The sequence below is a fragment of the Macaca thibetana genome, chromosome 9 (genome assembly GCF_024542745.1).
Source record: "Macaca thibetana thibetana isolate TM-01 chromosome 9, ASM2454274v1, whole genome shotgun sequence".
Lineage (NCBI taxonomy): Eukaryota > Metazoa > Chordata > Mammalia > Primates > Cercopithecidae > Macaca > Macaca thibetana.
In genome coordinates this window covers 23,964,083-23,972,717 of record NC_065586.1, presented here as the reverse complement: position 1 = coordinate 23,972,717, position 8,635 = coordinate 23,964,083, and the positions used below count along the sequence as shown (strand labels likewise).

At 39.5% G+C, this 8,635-nt stretch overlaps 1 protein-coding gene across 2 annotated transcripts in view; it reads right to left on the bottom strand.

Moving 5' to 3' along the window:
• KIAA1217 (KIAA1217 ortholog) overlaps positions 1 to 8,635 on the bottom strand; it is an 839,027-nt gene that overhangs the window by 410,818 nt on the left and 419,574 nt on the right. The window lies entirely within an intron of this gene.

Sequence of the window (8,635 nt, the reverse complement as noted above, 5' to 3'; positions counted from 1 at the left end):
GAATAACTATTTAGCTAGTTAGAGTAGGTATAATTATATGTTATAGCATATACCTAAACTATATTCTAAATATATATATTAAAAATGGGAACACTCAATAAACTAGACAAGTAGAAGTAAATATTAAATAAAGGATTTCCTAAGCTTAAAAGTGATAACAGCAATCAATATATTTTGTTGTTTAAAAAATACAAATAATTATACAGACAACTAAAATAAAATGAAAAAGCCAAAATCTTTTGGGAAAAATGTTCACACAAATATGACAAAGTTTACTATTATTAATACAGTGATCACATCAATTTTAAGAAAACATTCAGACCCTACGTAAAGGACATACATATACTTCTTTCCTTATTAAAAAATTAGACACAAAACTTCAACATTTTAAAAAGCACATTGAGGCCGGGCGCGGTGGCTCAAGCCTGTAATCCCAGCACTTTGGGAGGCCGAGACGGGCGGATCACAAGGTCAGGAGATTGAGACCATCCTGGCTAACACGGTGAAACCCCGTCTCTACTAAAAAATACAAAAACCTAGCTGGGCGAGGTGGCGGGCGTCTGTAGTCCCAGCTACTCGGGAGGCTGAGGCAGGAGAATGGCGTGAACCTGGGAGGCGGAGCTTGCAGTGAGCTGAGATCCGGCCACTGCACTCCAGTCTGGGTGACAAAGCGAGACTCCGTCTCAACAAAAATAAAATAAAATAAAATAAAAAAATAAAAAAATAAAAAGCACATTGAATCTACACCATGATGTCACATGAGCTTTAAAAAGTGATAAAATCTCATGACACTGAAGTCTTTGATATAAAACTGTAAAATGCTTACAAATTAAAAAAATGTTTTAGACACTGGGTTCAGGATGTGTGTGACGATTCTTAAAAATGTAATTACAATTTTGATCAGTAACATTTCTAAGACTGTATGTCAAAAAATTAATTCCAGATATGGGGAAGTGGTGATATATAAATGTTCACTGGAGAGTTTTTTGTTTTTTTTTTTTTTTGGTTAATAAATGGAAGAAATCTAAATTTAAAACCACAGGAAATTAGCTAAGTCGATTATGTAATATCCGTTTTATAGAAAACTGTATCATCAATAAAACTGTGTCTACAAATAGCTTATAATAACATAAAAACATATAATCTAATGAAAAAAGTCTAAAAGTACTTGCATAATAATTGCAAGTATGTGAAAAAATATATATAGGCCAGTCCAGTGGCTCATGCCTGTAATCACAGAACTGTGGGAGGCTGAAACAGGAGGATTGCTGAGTCCAAGAGTTCAAGACCAGACTGGGAAACATAGTCAGACTCCATCTCTAAAAAATAAATAAATAAAAAGTTACCCAGGTATAGTGGTGTGCACCTAGTCCCAGTTACTTGGGAGGCTGAGGTAAGGGGGATCTCTTGAGCCTGGCAGTTTGAGGTTGCAGTGAGCCATGATTGTACCACTCCAGCCTGGGCGACAGCGAAAGACCCTATCTCTAAAACAAAACCAAGAAGCAAAAACCTCCCAAATTCAACCAAATACTGTAAACCAAAAGTCCGGAAGAAAACTACACATAATACTAAGGTTGGAAAGAACCTTATGCTACTATACGTTCATAATGTTTATCTTTCATTTTTCTTAATTTCTATTTTTCTACATTTTTCAAATTTACATTAAAAATACATTATTCTTATGTTTTAAAATAAGTTATTTAAAGAAAAACAATCATCCTTTGCAACAGAAAATATCCTAACAAGATTCTTTTGTGCATTTGGAAGAACTAAATACGAACTGACATGTCCACCTAAACCCTTGTTTTTTAAGAGCATGCATAGAAAAGAAGTGTTTTTACTAAGATGTCATGACATCAGCTTAATAAGGGAATAAACAGAACCTAAGCATTAGCATGTCATACTTTTTCAAAGGAATAGGATATTTTTGATAATAAAACCTTCCAAATAAAACACAGCGTCTTTATTGTTTTCAAGTTCAGGCTTGGTATACCCTGGTAGAGTTATAAATGGCATGTCATATTTTATGTAATAATATGATTCGACTCTATTTTTAAAACTCCATGCTTAAAAATTGAACTCAGGTCAACAATTTAAAACAAAGTCTGGGCAAACGTTTTGATTCTTGGCCCACATTAGTGGTGCTAGACATCTCAAGAATAGCAGTTTTGCTCAAATGTGAGAACTTCCAAAGAGTGCTGCTGCAGCAACAGAAAATGCCTGCAAAGTGTCAATCTCTGCTCTGATCACCACAAAGAGAGCACTCTCCTGGGGGCCTAGGGATGCCCTGCTGCAAACCTGGCATTTGGCTCGAAGCAGGTGAGAGCACGCCTACTTGCAGTCACTGGGTTTCTGCAGGATTCAGTCATCACCACACGTGGCTGCCTGAGGCGGGGAGAACTACGGATCTTGCCAACAGCAGTGAAGGCAAACTTGCCTTTCTGCAGCCTTCTGACATGTAGGTAGCCTCCAGTAGGATGATGATGTCAACAATTCTTTTACTTTCGTACGGGGATTAATAGTTGCCAATGTCCTCTCACATGTGATTCCACATGATGCATGTTTTTACATGAATATGTCAGAATTTACATATTAAATGAGTACTGTCCCTTCAAAGGAGTTACCTTATTTTAATGACACTGTCATCTTTCAAGCCACCTTTGATTCTCTACTTTGGACCCCGATGACAGAGTATATCGTATATTAAACAAAAATCTTCTCAACGTTAGCAACATCTTGACCTTTAGGGCAGGCTTAATGCTTTTGCAAACAGCTAAAAAGAACAAGCCTTGTGAATAACGTGGACAATTCAGCTACACTCTGAGTGAATTTCAAGGACCGTGCAGAACCTCCCTCTTACTGCAAAGGGCTAGTTAAATGCTCAGTCAGTGTTTCCTCAAAGAACCAGACTCAAAACATGTTGTTATTGGAGATGGAGGTTTTCCTTGTAAATATCCAGGTGAGATTCTGAAGTAAGGAGGCTGTTGCTTTGCATGACTATAAACTCATGAAAAAGATTACATAGACAATGAATACAATCATAAAAATATTTTCAGCAAAGGTGGGATCATCAGTGTAAGTTTCTACCCTCGAAGATGACTAGTCATTTGACCGTGTTCTGATCTCTCTCTCTTTTTTTTTTTAAAAAAAGCAGTCTTCATATTTTATAGTCCCATTATCATAGTAAGAATAACATTACTTATGAAAGATAAGCATTGAATAAATAAATGTTCACTTAATGAAAATTTATCCTCTCAAAAATCCCTAGTTTTAAAACTTTTATAATCTCAGCTAGAACTTAAAAAATTCCACTCCCCTCCCCTTCCTCTTTAGAAATCTAGACTTCTGGATAAAATTTATCCATTTTTTGATGCCTCAGAAGTATCTTTGCAAGCATCAATTACTCATTATGTTTGAAGATTCCAGAAACTATAGCATAAATATGCATAGACCTCCATAGCATACAGAGATGTGGATCTTCTTTGTCCCTATGCTGAATGGATCCATACTGCTATTTTGAAAATAATTTGTGTGCTTCCTTTTATCTCCTCCTTAGAGTGGGCCCTTCAGTCTGGCTTGTTCCTGCTCACATGCCTGAATCTCATACTCTCATACCCCTCTTTATTTGCAAAATCTTTACTTCTCTGGGAAGAGTAATTAGAATGTCAAATATGTTAAAATTGTCTCCAAACTAGGTATGTAGTTATTGAAGAAGAAGCTGGAGAGAAGTTTTGTCTTCTGTTTTCAGCGTGAAAGTTGTAATAATACTTACATAGAATGCCCAGAGACAGTTTTTACTTACTTTCACGTCTGTCTGCATTTTGGATAGATGAGATTTCAAACTGTACCCTCTAAGTACGTGAGGTATCACTTAGAACCTATTTGATACACGGAGAAACCACAGCTCAGAAAGCTTTGCAGCAGAGCTGGGACTACAGTCTCTGTCTCCTGCATCTTGCCAATCCTCTCTGCCTTCAGGCCTAGGTCTGCTCTGTTTCCTCTATCTTGAATGTCCCGCCCCTTGCTCACCTTGCCATCTCCTCTCCATGCTGCATGGACCGATATGTCAGGTGTCAGCTCTCTCCCCTCCTCTAGCTCTGTCCTCCTTAAAATCCTGTGGTCACACTGGAATAACATTCAGACCCTTTTGGCTGGCATGTCTCCTCCCCATTATTCATTTTATTTCTGCCTCCCTGAGCACTTTAGACACAGAGGACTTGGAACCTGCAAACTCAGCCCCGCCCAGTCCCCACGCCGATCCTAGCCAAGGCAAGCAGAGATGGAACTGGCAGAGGGTGGGTGCTTCTGGCTGTAAGCTTGGTATTTACAGGAGCTAAAACTCACTGACTTAAAGTCTTCCCCCAACTTCCACTCATTCTGTTCATGAAACAGAACATCTGTCTCATCTTCCTGATTTTTCCTCCAGATCCCTTGCTGAGACGGGGATCATCACTTGTGTGGCAACCTGCTGCTTGGAATCTCCATCCTCCTTCTCCTCTTGGAGGAAAGAGAAAGGAGTGTGTGGATTGTTTTATTATATGTTATGATTACCACTTTACAGATGACGAAACAGGGGTTTAGAGAAGTCAAATTACATGTTGGAGGTCACAGAACATAGGAGCTGCCTGTCAGAAAGGAAACTTCTCCTATCTATAGAAATTTGACTCCCAAACTTACTCCAAGCTGAGGGTACAACCTTCAAGCACAACCTACTGAATTTATCATCCCACTGCTTACACTTCCTTGTTTTCACACCTAACCTATCACATTAGTCCGCTTGGATATCGACTTGGTCTAGGTAAAAATTAACGCCTCAGCTGGGCATGGTGGCTCACACCTGTAATCCTAGTGCTTTGGGAGGCTGAAGCCAGAGGATTGCTTGGGGTTAGGAGTTCAAGATCAGCTTGGGCAACACAGTGAGACCCTGTCTCTACTAAATATATATAAAAAGATTAGCTAGGTGTGGTGGCTTGTGCCTATAATCCCAGCTACTTGGGAGGCTAAGATAGGAGGATTACTCGAGCCCAGGGGTTCGAGGCTGCAGTGAACTCTGATCATGCTACTGCATTCCAGCTTGGACAACAGAGTGAGATTTTGCCTCTAAAAATAAATTAATTAATGCCCAATACCTCCACGGACACCATGGATATTGTAAACTAGACATCTGACTACCTACTGTGAAGGTCAGCCCAACTACAAGGTTCTCCTTTTGCCCTCCTTACCTAGTCCCAGATACCTTGCCTTTTGTGCAGACAACCTGCTGAGGTTTCAAGCGTATCTTATGCTTTTGCTCAAGCTGGAAGCCAACACATTCTACCTTAATTTTAATTATTGCCCCATGCTTGGTTTCAGCCAAATGGAACTAATTGCTCTTCTACCTGCAGCTGCTATGTTTTTCTGTCTCCTTGCCTTTTTAGGTTTGCTCTGCTAAAGTGCCCTTAACAAGGCACCATCAGCCACCTCTCCTCACCCATCCCATCCCAAATCTCTGCACATCTAACTCCCTTTATCTTTAAGGTCTGTTGCATATACCTTCATCTCCATGAAGCCCTTCCTTAAACACACTCGTACTCCAGCTAGAAGCAAGTGATGTCTATTTCATCTCCCAGAGTACTTTATTTGTACTTCTCCTGGGGCACTTCCCTAGAATTCAAAGGCAAACACCATATTGTACAAATCGGCTGTGTCAGCAAGAGTCATAAAAGAATGTTGTTTTTGCCTGTCATTGTTCCTCTAAACCTGATCCAAGGGGTTGGTTAGCTCTTTCTCCTGCCCCTGATGAAAACCACTATTTTCTGACCACTCGTAGTTAAGAAAAAGTGCTATTTCCACAGTAGGTTACAAAATGCAGTCTGAATTCAGAAATTAGGATGGATGTCCAGCCCAATATTCATTAGTACCTGAATCATCACTGAAAGCTAACATTTCATCATTTTACAGCCATGGCTGCTCACAAGCAAATGGGTGTCTTCAATACGAAGAATATGTTTGGCTGCCTTTATCTGTCTCATGTCCATTCTCCTTCACTCACTAGCTGCTGTTCTGATCAGCCTCCATCCCCAGGGTTGAAGTAAAAAAGAGAGATAAGAGGAAGAGGCAAGACTTCTTTTTTTTTTTTTTTTTTTTTTTTTTTTTGAGACAGCGTCTCGCTCTGTTGACCAGGCTGGAGTGTAGTAGTGCAATCTCGGTTCACTGCAACCTCTGCCTCCTGGGCTCAAATGATTCTCCTGCCTCACCCTCCTTAGTAGCTGGGATTGCAGGTGCACTCAACCATGCTTGACTAATTTTTGTATTTTTAATAGAGACAGGGTTTCACCATGTTGTCTAGGTTGGTCTTGAACTCTTGACCTCAAGTAATTCACCCATCTCAGCCTCCAAAGATGCTGGGATTATAGCGTGAGCCACCGTGCCTGGCCAAGACCTTTTTTGACTAATAGAATCATGACGGCTTAACCAATATTTAACATTGATCCTTTCTCTAAGACTACTTTTTGTGGGTTCCTCAGAGATTCTCCTATTCTTTTCATTCTTGTTAAGCAAGTAGTCTGAATTCAGCTGGTTGCTTCTTTCTTAGCCCGTAGGGATCCAGGCTCCACTTGAAGGTTTTCTCTCCTGAGGTTCCATTTTTTTTTTTTTTTTCTCTCAGTGGCCATATTAGATGCATTCTCGTTCTTCTAAGAAACAAGCTCCTGCTGGCTGATTTCAACCCAGCAACAACTTTCCTTTGCTCTTGCCATCTGAATTACTAGCCAGTTAGGGTGTAACTTCCTCCAGATTTCTCAGGTTTGAGTCATCAATCCACATCTACCCTCTTCCAGCTCCAGGAGGTATGTGTTAAGTTCTCAAAATGGTACTGTTGAAGTCAGTCTTCCTAGCATTTAGGTGAGGCGGCAGACAGCCCCCCAGCCTCATCCGGTGTCTTTTTAAAAATAGAAATTATCCTCATGAAATCCTCTCTTAACCTTCACTCTTGGGGGCCACACATCCTCTTTATGCTGAGAAATGTTTCACGTGTAGAACCCATTCTTGATATTCTGTTGGAAATTGGCACCTTGATCTGATACCTCACTTTGGAAAGAACTGGAGGCCTCAGCAGAAATTTCCAGTTTAACATCTCGGTGCACAGCTAGAAAACAGTTTACAGAGAACCTGGTCCTTTAGAAGACTGGGTACTGCCTGAGGGCAGAGTCAATGTCCAATTCATCTAAAATTGAGCATGTTCCCTCATAGGCAATATGTAGCTATAGCTCTCTGAAATGGAAACACTTGGTCCTGTATTTTCTTATAGCAACTAGCATTCAGGACCAACCACAGGGCTATTTTTTCATACACCTTATTAACTCCAAGTCAAAATTACTGACGATGTGACAGACTGCTCTGTGTTCATCAAATCCTATTTTCTTTTTGTCTTTCAGCCAGCTGGGTTACATTTTCCAGCCTCCCTTGCAGTTAGGTGGGACTGTCTGACTGAGTTCTAGCCAATGGGATGAAGGCAGAAGTGAGTTACATCACTGTCAGGTCTGGACCCAGAAGATCTCCTAGGCAGTCCTTTGTGATTTTCTATCATGGGTGGACTGCAGGCAGAGAAGATGGGGGCCCTCAAAATAGCAAAGCCACATGTTATAAGTAGCTTGGGTCCCTGAATGAGTGCATGGAGCAGAGCCTCATGCTGTATTCATCTGCCCATCATTGAACTATGCTGTGAGTAATAACTACACTTTTATAGTGAGAAGCCACTGAAATGTGGATATTGTTTATTGTGGTTATGTCTACTCACACAGAGGGCTAGATTCTAATAATATACTTCTGAAATCAAGCTAAGGAAATTCTTCGAGGAACTTTTTATTAACTCTCAGAGAACATGCTAAAAGTATATTTCCTCAACTTCCAGGTACACAATCTATTCCTTTCTATGACAGTTTCCATGCCCCCGCTAACATGCATTTCATCATTCTTTTTGAATTAAATGATTTCATTTTTAGTTCAAAGAAACATAGAACAATTATTTCCTTCTTTTTATCATTTTCTCGGGCCTGTAGGCAAATAATTCATTTTTAATTAGAAAACTGTTATGGGGTATAAAGATGTACAGTGGGCATAATTATGGGATGCTAACTTACAGACTTGTCTCTTTTCCAAAGGGCTTCAGTTCAGGATGTGGTAGGCTGTATTTTTGGAGTAGGAGAAAGATAAGTTCATTCAACCATGCATATTAAATTACAAGACTTGGAATCACTATTTTTGTGAAAATGTATTCTCCATATTGTGTTCATTCCGACATTCTTTTCAGATTTTCACCATAACGGTTCCATTTGGCCTTTAAATAACACAGGATGGGTAAATGTTGTTGGTGAAAGAGATGAAGCTCCAAGGTTGAATTTGAACATCTTTGCTTCAGTGTTCCCAGGTTAAAAATACCCTGAAAGAAACACTACGTAATCGAAGAACAGCAGAGCTATTATGGATGAATGTAAAATTCTAGGTCTGAAGAGTTTAAAATAATCTTAAAATCCACCTTGGATCTCAGTATGTTAATGCTATTTTTAATAAAATATAAGGAAAGCGATTTCATATCTTCAACAAGTATGTTTCAATATTCAATAACACTGAGCTGTAATAATTCTTTGTTTTAACT